This window comes from Manacus vitellinus, unplaced genomic scaffold (assembly GCF_001715985.3).
Source record: "Manacus vitellinus isolate BGI_N305 unplaced genomic scaffold, ASM171598v3 scaffold_0_pilon, whole genome shotgun sequence".
NCBI lineage: Eukaryota > Metazoa > Chordata > Aves > Passeriformes > Pipridae > Manacus > Manacus vitellinus.
In genome coordinates, this window is record NW_021938789.1 from 53,421,802 (window position 1) to 53,438,994 (window position 17,193).

Genomic DNA, 17,193 nt, shown 5'->3' on the forward strand with positions numbered 1-17,193 from the left:
AAACTAGTTATGACAAAATTATAGCTTAAGGTCCCCTGTAGAAACACCATAAATTCCAGAGACTCTCATCACGTTAGTAGAATGTGACTGATACTCCTGTTTGTTGGTGCTGATCCTTCTGTACAGTCTCTATGATCTGCCTCTCAATGGCATTTTTCTGAAATCCTCCCAGAAGCAAAGGAGAGAACCCAACCTATACTTACCATTTAGACATTTTGTGACTCTACCTGGATTACTCCTTCATTATTTAAGCAGACATATATCCACTGGATTTTTTTATAGTGATTTTGCTCTAAGTTATGTAGCAGGATTGGGCTCCTTTCACGCACTTACATTTTTTAAGGTTTTCAATTTTCTTACCAATTTGTAAACTTCAAAATAGTGAATAACATGATCCACTGATATAATAACATAGGAAATGTTTCTCCAAAAGTGCTTAGGACATGAAATATGACTTAGCCCAACAGATTTGTGAGGTAGATAAATATTATCCAAGCCTTGTAAATGAGGAAGCCAAAGCAAAAAATACTTGACAAGTGATGTACAAGGTTCTTAGTGCAGCGAGGAGGGAACACAGCAAGCCCACTACCCTGGATATCAGGAGAACAGACTTGTCTCTTCAGGGATCTGCTTGGTTGAGTACCATGGGACAAAGCCCTGAAGGGAAGAAGGTCCCAAGAAAGCTGGTTGATGTTAAAGGATCACCTCCTCTAAGCTCAGGAATGATGCATCCCAACAAAGAGAAAGTCAGGCAAAAATGCCAGGAGGTCTGTGTGGATGAACAAGGAGATCATGGGGAAACTCAAACACAAAAAGGAAGCCTATGGAAGGTGGAAACAAGGGCAGGAAGTCTGGTTGAAATACAGAGAGATTATCCTAGCAACCAGGCATCAGATTAGGAAAGCTAAAGCCCTGATAGAATTAAATTTTCTCAGGGATATCAAGGGCAGCATGTAAAGCTTCTTGTACATGGGTAATAAAAGGAATATTAGGAAAAATGTGATCTCTCTCCAGAAGGAAACAGGACACCTGGTTACCTGGGATATGGACAAGGTTGAGATACTTAATGAGTTTTTTTGCCTTGGTCTTCGCCAGAAAGTGTTGGGAGAATGAAGAACTGCTCACTGTGGGAGAGGATCAGGTTCAAGACCATCTAAGGAACCTGAAGGTTCACAAATTCATGGGACTTGATGAGATGCATCCAGAGGTCCTGAGGGAACTGGCAGACGAAATGACTAAGCCACTGTCCATCATATTTGAGAAGTCGTGGCAGTCCAGTGAAATTCCTGCTGGAATAATGGAAAGATAATCCCCATTTTTAAAAAGGGAAAAAAGGAAGACCCAGGAAACTGTAGGCTAGTCAGCCTCACCTCAGTGCCAGGTAAGATCCTGGAGAAGATCCTCCTGGAAACTACTCTAAGGCATATGGAAAATAATGAGGAGATTGGAGACAAACAACAAGGCTTTGCTAAGGGCAAATTTTGCCTGACAAATTTGGTGGCCTTCTATGACAGAGTTACAACAGTGGTGGATGAGGGAAGAGGAACTGATGTCATTTGCCTGGACTTCTGCAAAGCATTTTTTCCTAGACATTGTCTTGCATGACATCCATGTCTCAAAACTAGAGAGGCATGGATTTGATGGATGGTCACTTATTGGACAAGGAATTAGCTAGATGTTCTCACTGAAAGACTGGCAGTCAGTGGTTCAGTTTCCAAGTGAAGACCAGTGTTGAGTGGTGTTCCTCGTGGATTGGTCTGAGACTCAGTGCAGTTCAACATCTTTGTTGGAGGCAGAGGCAGTGGGATTGAGTGCACCCTTGGTAAGTTTGCCATTCAAGCTGTGTGTTGTGGTCGACACTCTGGAGAGAAGAGATACCATCCAGAGGGACCTGGGCAGGCTTGAGAGGTGGGCCCGTGTGAACCTCATGAAGCTCAATGAGACCAAATGCAAAATCCTGAATGTGGGTTGGGGCAATCCCAAGTACAGGCTAGGCAGAGAATGGATTGAGAGCAGCCCTGAGGAGATGGGGACATTAGTTTATGAGAAGCTCAACATGACTCAGCAACATGCAGTCACCCCCCAGAAAGTAACTGTATCTTGGGCTATATCAAAAGCAGTGTGGCCAGCAGGTCAAGGGAGGTGATTCTCCACCTCTGTTGGAGAGAGTCCAGAGGGGGATGACAAAGATGATCAGAGGACTGGAGCACCTCTCCTATGTGACAGGCTGAGAGAGTTGGGGTTATTCGGCCTGAAGAAAAGAAGGCTCCAGGGAGACCTTATAGCTCCTTCCAGTGCCTAGAAGGGGCCTTCAAGAGAGATGAAGAGGGTCTTTTTACAAGGGTGTGTAGTGATAGGACAAGAGGTAACACCTTTAGACTCAAAGAGAGGGTAGTTTTAGAGGAGATATTAGGAATAAATTCTTCACTTTGAATGTGATGAGGCACTGGCACAGGTTGTCCAGAGAAGTCACAGATTTCATAGATTATTCTGAGTTGGAAGGGACCCACAAGGATCATTGAGTCCAACTCCTAAGTGACTGACCCATACAGGGATCGAACCCACAACCTTGGCATTATTAGCACCCTGCTCTAACCAACTGAGCTAACCTCATAGATACCCCACCCCATGAAGTTTTCAAGGCCAGGTTGGATGGGGCTTTGAGCAACCTGGTCTAATGAAAGGTGTCCCTGACCACGAGAGAGGGGTTGGAACTTCAAGAGAATGTATTTATATGCCCCATAGTATGCCAAAAGTTTCCATTTCTTGACTGCATGTGGAGAAAAAAAACACAGAAGAAGTAAAAGTCAAAACAATTTTTGATTAATGAATAGTATAGTTACCATAATTTGTGTGTCTTCCTAGATGGATGCTCCCGAAAGGGCCCGGGATGGGGAGGTAAAACAGACAGTGCAGATTCTTGAGGGAGAATAGTTTAAAGCTTGTTTGATCCAATGCAGAAAGTAATATTTAAAAGCTATTTGTACAGACAAGAAGAAAGTAACACATATACAGAGATACATTTATAAAACTGAAAAAATTTTGCAAGCATGCCTATACAATATAATTGAAAATCTCCATCATTTTTATCATGCTGACTTGCTTATATTCATGTGGTTTCAGTCTCACAGATGTTCTGGAGGCTAGGACATGTAATATGGCTCCATAGTTTTCTAACCACAGAATATCCAAAATATATAACCAGGAAATCACTTGCAGTCTGTGTGGGGTTTGGCAGATGGTATTTCTAAAAATGCAAATATCCAATATGGAGGCAGTGGAGAAGACGGATTTCACAAGGGAACAGTGTAACTCTTTATATGGAGTGTAAACTTTACACAGTATTCCAATATAGAACTGGTGAGCACTGTTAAAAAAGTTTCCAATGAATATTCATTTCAGTTTATAAACATATTCTCTTCAACTGTTTCAATGCCCTCTTTGTGTTTGCTTACTGTGCATGTTCTAGCTATTGCATTTACTGGCAAGAACGTCTGTAGAAACAGCAGATTTTAAGCAAGTATTAGAGAATATATATGGATGATGAATTTTTCATTTGGAAATATAGGTGCCGGCACCAGAAATTCCTTCCGAACAGGTATCCTAATCCACTCTAGATAGGAATGTATATGCTCTGCAAGATCAAAACCAGCTTAGATTGAATTTAGGTTGTCAAATGTTCACAACTACATGGACTAGCAGTAGTCAGATGAGAGAAAAATTGGAAAGCAGTGAGTTTTCCTGGTATGGAACTTGGATGTAACAGAAGAAAATCAGGAAGTGGGATAGTGTTAGATACTGACTGGGCTGCATTCTAATTTCTACTTTGATACCAGTCAACCTGCTGCAGTTACAAGAGATGTACAGAGCAGAAGAGAGGTCTCTGTCGAGGGGCAGCCTTCCAGTCAGCCTGCTTAGGCTATGACCAAGTTTTTCCAGCTGTCAGAGCTGCACCAAGCATCCCTCCCTTCACTCTGGAGCACAGTTTCGGCATAGAGCGGAAGAAAGCCCATTTCTAACTGCTGAGGCAACATACTGTGCCCCTGACAGAGGAAAAGCCACCACCTGTGAGGCAACATGGGTCATGCTGCCCACCGTTAGCAGCACAAAGGATTTGCTTCTAGTTTTTGTGGTAGGCTGGAAAAATCCTGAGATGAGCAGAACAACTCTTGGCTTCTTATAGCTGAAGGAATTTCTGCCACTGATGTTCCTCACTTGACAAGCCATGTAGCTTCTAGTTCGGAGGGCTTTCAAAGCTAAGCGGTCAATGTGAAATATGATTGGATGAAATATGTGAAATATGAAAATTATTTGAGCCAAGAGTTGCTCAAATGGGACCTGAATGACATGAAATCCTTGATAATGCTGGTTTAGCTACAGAAAACAGTAAGTAAAGAAAAGATCAGGCAGATTTCATACAATGGAACATTTTATGTTACATTGCACAGCAACAGTTCCCATCTTAATATACCATAAAACATATGAATCCAAGTTACTAACTGGTGCAAACAATTACTGATCCATCAAGCTGATTTACAGTGGAACTGGAACATATCATTCACCTAGCAATTCTACCATAAACAGACTGGATTCTCTGCTTGTACAGACTAGTAGTTTTATAACCCATAAATACATTTACCAGAAAAAAATTTTGACACAGAGCAGACAGAAATGCATTTCCTCCCATAGAATTTTTGTGAAGTTTAACAAAAATAGAATTTTTTCTAAAAGCTTCTCTACACTCATCCCATGGTTAGCTTTATGTACATGTATACGCATCTCAAGCGCGCTACTCTGAAAAACATTTTAATCACCTGATAGCGATGATCTCAAACTTAATCAAGTTCTGCAGCATTTAAGGTTGGGGGTTAAGTTTAATACCTATTTCTTCTCTATTCTTTTTAACTCCAACTTTTGTACGGTTTTTCAATTTGTATTTTGTCAAAGAAAACAGTTATCTGTGTCTGACTTGCTGACTTTACTAAAGGGTCAGGTTCTTTCCAAGCTGTATCAAGCTCAGACAGCTTTCTGGCACTTTCAGTTCAGCTGCAAACAGCCAAGATAATGTGAGATGATCCAAAAAGATTCCTAAAATATTAGATATGTCTGTATATATAGTTCAGACTAAATATTTTCATGAATGCAATCACACGAAAGAAAAAAGATCCCTATCACACATGAAAACCCAGATTTACACATTTTAGACTTTATTTATGAACCAATAAGCTGTATGGATTGGATTGTCTCTTTCTTAGTGGCTTACATGGGCTTTCTCCAGAAAAGTAAGTTCCAGCTGCAGTGAGCTTACATCCCACATCTCATCAATAATGTTTCACCACAATGAAGGGACCACACAGTCCATAACAAAGACAATCCACGTTCTCAGGTGAGAGGGCCTGATCCATGGCCACTTAGGTTTCTTGAGGCCATCATGCTAATTCCATTCCAATGTGCCAACTGTCAGTTTGTGCAGAAGTTGTTGCTTCTTCCAAATGTATAACAAAATATCAGTACAAATTTCTGTATCCGTAGTTAAACATTTTCTTTCCAAACTCTCATCACCAAAACTTGTGTGAAATTTTTCTTTATTTTGCTTGCAAATAATTAGCAATGATTGAGCAAAAAACTTACCCTGCCCTTGTGTATATCAGTAGTACAACTTTGGTGCAAAACAGATCTCCATTAACTTCATTCATTCTCATATATCAGTGGATATTTTTATTTACACAAAGAAAATAATTAATTCATGAAGCCATGTTTCCAAGTTACCATATTTCTAAGTGTTAATTTGAACCTATTCAGTTTTGCCATAGCAAAACCTGAAGAAATTTCTAACTCAATGTACCCTGTGGCCCAGGTTCCTGACACAAGGTAAGTCAATGAGACCTGTGAGTTTTCATGGCAATGGACCACTGCTGAAGCTGTGCAACACCTCCTAACTCCTAAGGATTTTGTCTCCTCTGCAGCAGTCAGAATACAGCCTACTTGGCTGAGACACAAAACCATAATGCCAAATCACAGGCCTGAAACACACATAGGTAATGCAGGAGTATTATACCTGGTTTTGAAATGCATTATCTAAGGGAAGAAACAGGTACAAAATCAAAATAATTTGGGGTCATAGAGTTCTTCTCTGTGAAACAGAATAAATGATCATTAGCTTTTCAGTCAGAGACGTGAGTATCTGTGACACCGAGCAAAGTTTAAAATTTTCAGCCCTGCCTGATATCACAGCATTGGAATTGGAACAAAGCTTTTAGCATTTTTTTTCCAAGAAATTTTAAAGGAAGGAGGGCTGATCAATGTGAGAAGCTGAATAATCAGTACCAGTGTGACTCATATGCTGCTAATGCAGTAAAGAAGGGTGGTAAAGAGTTACTTATATTCCATCAAACTAGATTCTCCTATGACTTATCGCACTTTTACTCTAAAATAACACAGCTGGACTTTTTGTGAAGTTTCTCTTTTTATACTGTAACTGATAGTGTAATCCAAATATGGATTTAAATGCATTTTCTATGGATTCACACCATTAAAATAGAAATTGATATCTTACACTAGGAGTTTTCAGTGTATTAAAGGCAGAACATGTTTTCTTCCATAATTTTGAAAGGAAGTATTTATCTTTTTCCATTTACAAAGTGCAAAAAGGCACGATGACTTTCATTTCTGAATGGATGAAGACAAGCCAAACATGAAACAGCACTGAAACCTTGTTCCTCCTACAGTTGAGGGTAAAGCACCTTGCAGGAAGGAGCATGATCATACTCCAGAGAAAAGAATCTCTGATGTTTTTCTCCAAAAGCCATCAGCAGAGATCTGGGTACAAGCAGCTGTGAAACAGCAGAAATATGTGAAGTACTTAAAAATGTAAGCACTACATAGAATCAGAGTACGCCACTTTTCACAGCTATAAGACCATACCACATTCTTATTTTCTTCCTGTGGGAGGTCAGTGTTTATACTGCAGATGTGCCTGCCAGGAAGAACATTTTTGCACTTGCTCCTCTTCCAGTTGCTAATCTGCACGTTCATTTGCCTCTGCTTGAAGCATGGTCCGTCTGAGCATTTCCAACACTGCTGGCAGTAGACCTGAACATTTTCACAGAATCATAGCATTTTGCAGGCACAGGATGGAAATTTTATGTTCCCCTGATTTGCCTTTCCCGCGGTACCAGGATGTGGTTGCCTTCTGTCCTGTCCTAGCTGCTAGACTGGCTTTTGGAAACAGGGTCTGAAATTACAGAAACCTTGACAGTGGAGGTGTGCCCTGCTCTGACCAGGAGGCTGAGAGCCAGCTTTGCTGACTGCTGTCTTGGTCCTCACTTCTGGTAAAGTCCCTGGGTCCCCTCATGATCCCCAGTTTTGCTGCCTTGGCACCAAATAAGATTGTCCTCCTGCAGCTTCATGCTGGTGTATCTAAAAAAGCTCAGAAAGCCCTTAGTTATCCTGGGCAATAAGCTGGAGAAGAAACATAGCAAAAAATGCCTCATTATTTATTTTGCAGTTATTAAGCTTGCCACAGTCTTTTCTTTGTTTTGTGTCAGGAAAACAGCAAAATAACCAGACAGCAGAGTCCATTTTAGGGATATTTCCTAGAAATATTTAATATGAATTGTTCCATGCAGTGCATTTTATCCCAGATTTAACCAGAATGAAGGAAAAAATGAAAAGTCAAGATGGTCTCTCCTACAGATTTTCATGAGCTTGAAGTGAGGACAAAAAGAGCAAGACCTTGGTGTGGGACTTATCCCCCCAAAAGCTCTCGGGTTTCAGTTTGTTTTATTGGAGTTAACTAGTGTTGGATGCAAAACAGACCCAAAACAGCCTGCTCAGGTCTTTTTACTTCATGTCTTGTTAATTAGGAAAAAAGGGAAAAAAAAAAAGGAATAAGAAAGAGATTCATTAACTTGCCCTGGTTTCTGAGCATCTATCTGTGGCCAGTCTATCACAAGTAGCATCTGCTGCTGACTCCCCGACCACGCTGGAGCCAGCAAACTGCCTCTCCCATGCTCCAGCTGCACAGCCAGGAGCTCAGTGGCACACACTCGCTTTTCTGAAGGATTCTGCAGATGCTAAGCTAATCTCAAATTACCTAAGGCCGAAACTCATGGCTCTTACCCCTGCCTGGGGAGAGCCAAGGCGGTGAGTGAAAACGAGAACCTGCGCAGCGCAGTGTCTTGCTGCCGCTCTCCCCAGCCCTGCGGTTTGTGGGGAGATCTTAATGGAGTGCTTCCTGGTTTTCTAATGTCTATTTGGGGTTTTATTCTCACACGTCCCAGGAGGTACAAGTTGAAGGAGGCATTGCAAGAGACTGCAGCCAAAACTCCATCTTGATAACATTTTTATGGGGGTGAAACTACAAAGAGCAACTCAACAGCTGCCAGCAGGGCTGTGCTGCCATGAAAGGATCGCCAGAAGCAGGCAAGTAACATTCATGCTGAAAACATGATTGATCACTTCTTCTTTCCCCTGCAACTCTGCCCTGGTACAAATCCAGTCTCGGTGAGAAGTGACTTCAACTCGGGCTGAGTTCAGAGGCAGCTGCACTTATTTCCACTAAATCACTGGTTCACATACCAAGCCCAGGGCAAAGCTGGAGGATTGTGAATGGCATGTTGCCCTGGTCTGCGGTTTGCGTAAAAGTGACAGAAGCAGACATTGGTCATTTTTTGAATTCCATCCAAAAGACAAGTCAATTCATTTACGGGTGTGCCAAAAAGCTGAGGTAGTTAACTGATCGCTTTGTGTTTATAAAATACAGCTTGCTGCTAATAAAAGTCACCACCTTTGTTTCAAGAAATGCTGCAGGATTTTCCAGGCAGGTAGAGGGCTGAATCACTGTTCACCTTCCCATATACTGGCTCATTGTACACGCCTCTCTGATTAACATTTGCACTAAGAGAAAGCAGCGCTAAAGTTAAGGGTACTAAAGTGATGTACAACCACACGTGCCCTTAGTTTGACGTGCTGATTTGTCCCGATCACAGGTACACCGTATAACTTGCGTAAGAGCACATTTACGTAATTTGCTTAATTTAACATCTTGTTTGCATATTCAAATATCTAGCAAAGAATTTGCCTCTGAGTAGGGTTTTTAGAAAAAAAAAAATTAGTGTAGGATCTGGAAAATATATTAAGACCTTTTTCTTAATTCTTTAAGTTCCCTGCTGCTTACAGGAATTAAGTATGGAAACAACATCTGTGTAATATTGTGAAGGATTTCAAAAGGGCTCCTCAAAAAGGGCTGACACAATCTTACTCCTTTTAGAAGAGGATATGAAATGAATTGCTTACTTTGGCTATTACATGCACTCCCTTCCCCCCAGCAGCAGAGCCAAGAACTAGTGGCACGTCTGAGAATTTTTTTTACTGGAGTCCTTCAAATATTTTTGACTATTTGCAATAAGACCTAAGAGAGGTCCCCTCCCATAAACATAACAAAGGAAATTGCTACACTAAAGCCCCACTTAAGTGAATGAATAATAGATTAATAGAATCTTACGATTAATTATTTACATCATTTTTTGCATGTGGCCCTGACAGCCGAAAAGGGTCAATGAGTAAAATATATATAGAAACTTTTAAAATATCATAGACACTTGTTAAACCTTAATTAGTTATACAAAACTTATAATATCCAGCCTAGTAGGCATTAGACATAAATTAGTAACGATCATCAAGAAATGTCATTTGACAGTAGGCAACACCTCTATCAGTGAAACTATAAATGGATGCTGGCCTCTCCCCTTTCCTGTGTAGATAGTGAAGTTTTTAGCCAGATCATCTGCCTAGAGTCTTGTAACACCGCCCTTGAAAAGGCAGACACCTCCACTTTGGCATATAAACCGAGGTATGTTTCCAAAGTAATTAATTAAAGTCTTAATGCCAGTATGGAGCTTGATTTGAGTTTAGCTCTGCTTTAAAGATCACCTTAATAATACTTTCAGAACTTGCCTGGGCCTAATTACATTTATTTTGTATGAACTCTGAGGTTAGTCATGTACGAACACACAAAAATAGCATCTTTCTTCTACTTTCCAGAAACATTCTAATTGTTTTCAAGTGAGGAGCTTGCCTAAGAAGAGAAGATGTCTTTTTGAATTGAAAGACCACAGAATGATTTGGGATGAAGCTACATGTTACGTAAAGCTTCCCTCTTCCTTAGGGAAGGTAACCATGAAGTTCCCTTTGACTTGTAATTAGAATGACAGAACACAGTGCTCTCTTTTAAGAAAAGGTATTTGCAAATGCTATATATATGTGATAGGTAATGAGTGTCTCTCCTCTACCCCACTTCAGGCATGCCCATTTCCATGACTTGCTACTCCCAAATCTTCTTTGTATAACTAATGAGTCCTGCTGCATCAAGCCCCTGTTGAACTGCCATCTCCTAGCAAGAGTAAACACAGATATTTTAGAACAGAGAGTCTTGCAAAGGCGACACCAGCATCCAGTGGACTCAGACAGAAGAGCAGCTCCTGCAATATATTATACTTCGTCCAGTAGGTACTTATAAACACATATTATGATTATCAGAAAACTGCCACAATGGCAACTCCATCTGGACACTGTTGCATTTAGAGTTGGACCAAGGTGTCCATTATAGTTTTTTAAATATAAAAGTCTCAGGGACCAGCCCCTACTTGACACCAGTCATTCTTAACTCTGGAAGAGCCACTGTGATGAAGCTCCCTGTGCCTGTGCCCTGATTCTCCATGCCTCTCCTTCAGTACCAGGCACTGGAGTGTGGCTCGCCTTTAACATGTCGGTTTGGCAGGAACAGTGGAGTCCACTGAAAAGATTATTTGTGGCAAGGATATTTCCATGCATCAAGCCAGAATCCAACAACGCTCTTTCAAAATAAAGCTGTCTAGTAAAATCAACCAGCTGAAAGGCATTTTGCACAGTATCAAAAATGTAAATAGAACGGACAGTTGGCCCATTATTATGCATTTGTATGTATATGTAGTCCCTGGACAGATCCAAAACACACATGTACTTTATAAAATGAAACAGATGCACGTAAAATAGATTGCTTTATAATAATTTATCTGTACAGTTAGGGTGCTATTGTTCCTGCGTAACAGGAACCAATCAGGAAAGAGAAGGTGCCTGTATTCTCATAATGGTGTTTTAAATCTCTGTGTTTACTCTCATGAATTTCTTATTCATAGAAGGAGTCCCCACTGAAGCCAAAAAGACTAGAGTCCACCAGGATCAAGCCCTTAATTTGTGCTTCAACAGTTTGTTATCCTCCAGTATATTTAATCTCCTGTATCTAAAAATTTCCCAATAGTATCACAAATAGTTTATGAAAAATAAATATTTAGACAAGTGTGGAACCTATTTAACATTGATTTTTTTTCTTTTCATTACAACTCATCTAATGTCATAGGCTGATTAGATCAGCCTGCATACACGTCAACAAGGCTTGCAATCATCTAATTTATCCTCAGGGTACTAACTTCTAAAATTGTAACATTTGGGAATTAAATGTAAATAAAATGCTTTCGATTTTCCAGTCAGCATTCAACCCTTCGTTTCAAAAGATAAAAGTAGTCTGAATACTAAAAAAAAAAATCGTTAGAGTGCCAGCAGTATGATCAGAGGACTTTTTCTTCACTGGCACCAAGGGCTTCAGAAGCAGCAGCCAAATCAGTCAGGAAAGCAGGGCAGGACGTCGGCTGTGCCTTTTATCCACTGAGCCTTTCAAGGGGATCATGGTACACTGCCATGAGCTGCATCCATAGTGCAGATGCATGTCCAGACACATGATTGCAATCAGGTAGCTGGAATAACTGTTCTATCAGCAGCCTGTGAAAGATTGGCCAAGGCACCGTTCAGGCCCAGAACTGCTGCAAAGGTTTGATCTGCTTTGCAATGCTCTGCTTGTGAGAGAGCAGACCCGTGCCCAGAAGGGCAGAAGGACAGCTGTGTGCCAGCTGAGCCTCCACAGTGAGAGCTGCCACAGCATCTGGGATGCTCAGTGCCTCACTGGGGGACTGCGGTGCCTCCCTGGAGGGCGGCTGCTGGCAGCTTCTGGGATTGACCAGGCCCAGGGATGGCTGCAGGTTGGAGGTGGCTGACCCACATCCACTCCTCACAATGGCTGGTGCCTGTTTGGGTGAGGCTGTGAGTTGGCATCACTCTCCCAAAATGACGATGCCTTTGGTTGCAAAGAAGAGGAAGCGAAGGGTCATGTAATGTGGAAAAAACTCCTCCGGGGCCCAGAGGCAAAATGTGTTGGAGTCAGAAGCCCAGATAAAAAAGCCAAAGAAGTCTTTGAGCCCGGAAAAGGATTAAATGGATTTACTGGGTCCAAAGAAAAGCCAAGCAGAAACAAGGGAAAAAACTACACACTGTCTTGGTCTCCTCAGCTCACTGCTATTCAAGAGAGAAGAAATATGAGTTACAATGAACTGGGAAAGCATTTTTCTGAGTGCCTGAAAGGAAAAAATATATTGTTCATGTTTATTTTATGTTCTTCAATAAGCCAGTCCGGGAAAGAAATAGCCATATAGATTTCTGTATATTCATTTGGAACAAAGAAAGGGAAACTGGGGCAGTGGGCAGACTGCTTCAGCCACCCATTACAGGCTGGTGCTGGAGAAATAGTTCTTTCAGATTACTTTGTCAGTGGTATTTTCTGCCATGTAGTATTTGGGTAAAGGCTGTCTGTCCCACAGCCCACAGTTCCTTTCAAGAACTACAAAACTGCCCAAACCTGGTTATGGTTTCAGCACTGCATGTGTTAATGGATGCCATATAAACAATTTTTCGATTTCTCTTATAATCTTCTTGCGCATCAATAAAGTGCCCATGATCCCCACTTCTTAGAAAATTCACCTTTGAAATGAGTGCTTGTATACAGGCATTTTCTTTACTTATGTTTGTATTTAACTTGCCCTTTTTTAATACTCTAAGTCTGCTTATCTGTAGGAGACACTTTAATAAGCTGATGTGAATAATATTGATACCTAAGGATGAACGGAAATTCATGATTCAAAAGTAGGTGCTGAGACTGTGAATTTCTGCTAGTGCAATCATTTATTTGTTGAAAGAACAGTAGGCCTCTATTTCAGCTTAAATATCAGCTGAAGATAGGAAAATATTAATAAAGAGAGACAGACTTGCCACTAATTTACCAGAAAGTGTCATAAACAGAGCTCAGTAAAACAGCAGAAGTTGCTCTGTGGCTCTCAGTACCAGAGTTCCAGTAAAATTTCCAGCCACTCCTATGGAGTATTTTCTTTATTTTCTTGTTATTCCCTCCAGAATATACATGGCATCATCATTTCTGCTGTTCTTCTACGTCAGCCCAAATATTTTACTGGTGCGAAAAGCCATTTGTGTGCCTTTGAATATATCTTTCTTGCTCTGTTTGGGCTGTTCCACTTTTAAAGCGTGCGCAGAGACCTGTTTTGGAAGAAATGCATTTCCACATATCTTTGTATACTCAAGGTCACGTTTATTTGGAGCAATTTGATGACATGCTGCATGGTCACGTGCTTATTTCTTCATTTTCAGCTTTATGTAATCCGTTTCTATAAGAATGAATATCTGGACCATGAACTCTCCTTTATCAAAGCATATATTTGTAGGCTGTGATATCTCTGAGTACACAGATACCTGATTAGGTAACGTGTTTGCATTCAGGCTGTTTGTGTAGCTATTGAGCAGCAAGAGTCACTGAAGCACTGTAACCGAGTGCCAAATTTGCTGAAGTCTGAGAACCCTTTATGGCTTCAGACAGCAACACGTTGGTTCCCATTTGTGTGCAGAGCAGATAAATAAGTTATTGTAGTGTACTCGGTCACCAGCCAAACAGAAATCATTTTGCCATTACACAGTTTTAGCAGTAAGGAATATGCATCAGGATTGCCTTACTAACCTGAATGAGAATGATGAGCGTCAATAATACCTGAGTCTGATCCTCCTCTGCTTTTCCTCTAGTCCACGTGCTTATACCCATGAAAAATGGATATAAAAGGGTTCATACCCACTGTGCATGTACTATGCAAAGCCACATGTGCATAGCATGGGAAACGTGTTACTCTGGAAGCATATCTGTCTTCACCTGTGTGATTGACTCATAAAAAAATGTGGTCTTTTTAAGAGCTTCAATAACTAATTATTTTGCTTAAAAGATTTCCTTAAGTTCTTTTTTTTTTTTTTTAACAAGAGTGAATGAACAATGTAAGAAAAAAACTTCAGCAAATATATTTTCTCTTATGCCATGCTCCTCATGGACTTCCCCATTCCTTTTCACTCCACCTCAAAGGAATAATTAGCTTCTAAAAAATGTTTTTCATTTTGGCTGGGAGAAGACAGAGCATGTTCTTAATTAAAGAAGTGTTATTAAAATAAACTTTTCTAGGAAAATGTGCATGGGATAATATATAACATAATTAGAAATTTTTTTTTTTTTTCAAAAATCATTGACTGAAAGGTTGCCAGCCAACTCAAGTATCAGCTCTATCTTCCCTTGCAAGTGGTCTCTTTCTGTTCTCATGCTCCTCTTGGGTATAATCACTTCTTTGGCTTGCTCTTTACCTCAAAAAGCAGCTTCCTAGCTTTTGCTACTTCACCTTCTATTTTAATTGCCTCTAAATTTGCATCCAGAAAAAGTATGTATATTTTTCTTTTGATCCATATGTGTCTGCCAGCCTGTAGCCTTGCCTCTAATGCTTTGCTGGTCACATAGTTTTTATGCCTCATCCTTCACTCTGATTCTACTGCATCTGTTACAGCTGCATCCACATGTATAGAAATTCCAGGGTTTCAGTGAAATGTGTGTCCTGCCTCACGTGTTTACTCCCACCAGGGTTTCAGCCCAGAACCTCTATGCTAACCTGCACTACTTTAAAACTGCTGGCATGCTGTTGGCTTTCTTAATGGCTTCAGCTTTGTGTTGATTTCTTTTCTGAAGTCTGAACTTCTCATCAATAACTTGGGGTTGAAGTTTATAGAAACGTTATAATTTGTGCAAATCTTGTATTAGTTGGGCCCTGGGGAACCTTCAAACCACCCAGCAAACAGTGTGTTTCCTCCTGTAAAATGCAATTGAGCTGTAACTCTTTTCTCTTGTGCTGTCTCATTAACTTCAAAATATTGCTTCATTCTCTGTGTCTGCGTTGGGCAGGTCTTTCTATAAAATGTTATCAAAAGGCATCAGTTTTTCCAATATTCTCTGACATACTGTCAGCATAACTGAGCAAGTTACATTATTCAAACCACAATGGTAAATGCTGCTCAGGTGGAAACAGCAAGCAAAGCGGCAGGTCATGTCATACCAAAACAAAATGGGAACGGTAGGGCTCCCACCCTCAGAGATAAAAAGGCACAGGTCTTTATTTTTGCAGGCAGTAGACCTGGCAGACTTTTGTTTCTAAAGTAGCCATGCACTGATTCTGTGACTAATATCAGGGTTGGCTTGTTTGCTAATAATAGCCTCATTGAATAATAACACTGCTTCAGAGAAAGCAGTACAAATCCAAACATTAGCTTTAATCTATTTAGACCTGTGATAACTTGAAATTAATGAGCTGCTCACTATTAATACATTTTGAAGACTGCCTTTTGCTTTTTTACTCCCTATATAGAGCTGCATTTCATTTATCACCTTCTATTGTCTTCTGTTGTACCACACAAGTATACTGTTATTTTTATCTTTTTTTTTTTCTTCAGTTGAAAGCTTAATAAGCACACCGGTAAACCTGTTTATAGTAAGTTCTAACATGTTCTCAAGTCAGTTTTAAATCAGTTGTGGTGCACAGGAGTAAATAAAGGTTTTAGGCTAAAGTCATGGAGGAGATTGGTGCTGTAATAAAATGACGTTGGGCACCTTGCCATCCACCACAATCCCAAACTGTTAAGTAGGGTGCAAAGTGTGATTTACAGAAGGTGGATCAGGATGGGTATTGTTGCTCATTTATTCACCAGAAAATGCTAAAGAGATGGGTCATATTTACATACCCTCCTCTCTTGGGGTATTTTTCAGAGTACTTCTGCAGGCAAGGGCCGAGGGCTGGGCAAGCGGATGTAGAGTTATGCTGTAAGAGAAGTTGCAGCAAGTGTTTGATGCTGAAATTGAGGTATACACCATGCTGTGGGGGACGAGGGCTGCAGGTCTGTGCCTCTCCAGAGTGGTTACACAGCTGCTGACCAGAGAAAACAGAAGTTTTCCAGAAACACAAAATTGAGGAGGGCTCACTTCTCACTTCACATGGCAAAGAATAAACCAAAAAAAAAGCGAACCTGGAGCAAGGACTGGTGCCATGGCTAGGTCAGAGAAACAGCAGACGACAGTGGGACTGACAACAAGAGATGACATCTCTCACATATGCTTTACCTCTCTACCTGGAGACCCATGGAGATCCTGGAGGCCTCCTGCAGCAGGTGGATGAGCTGCAGGAGGCAGTGAGAAGGCTGTGTGATATCAGGAAGGCTGAGAAGGAGTTAGATAGCTGGTTCCAATTGCAATCTGCAGTGCACACACAGCTTGTGGTCAAACAGCCAAAAACTCCCCCACTGGTACACACAGAAGGGAGTGGGGCATAATGCAGCAAGTTGAGGGAGGGGATTCTGCTCCTCTGCTCCACTCTCATGAGACACGGCTGGGAGTACTGCACCCAGATTTGGGGCCCCCAACATAAGGATATTGTTGGAGAGAGTCCAGAGGGGGATGACAAAGATGATCAGAGGGCTGGAGCACCTCTCCTATGTGACAGGCTGAGAGATTTGGGATTGTTCAGCCTGGAGAAGAGAAGGCTCCAGGGAGACCTTATAGCTCCTTCCAGTACCTAAAGGGAGGTCTGTAAGAGAGTAGAAGAGGAAGTTTTTACATGGTCATGTAGTGATAGGACAAAAGATAATGGGTTTAACCTGAAAGAGGGTAGGATTAGATTAGATTAGATACTAGAAAGAAATTCTTTCCCATGAGGGTGGAGAGACATTGGAACAGGTTTCCCAAGAAGTTTTGGATGCTCCAGTCCTGGAAGTACTGAAGGACAGTTTGAAGGGGGCTTTGAGCTACCTCTGTGTAGTAGGAGGTATCCCTGGCTACAGAAAGGGGTAGGATCTTTAAGGTCACTTCCAACCCAAACTTTGCATGAGGAGATGTTGATGTCTTGGCACAGTGCACACTAGAGCAATGAGGCTTCATACAAGTGCTAAGATGAAGATTTATAC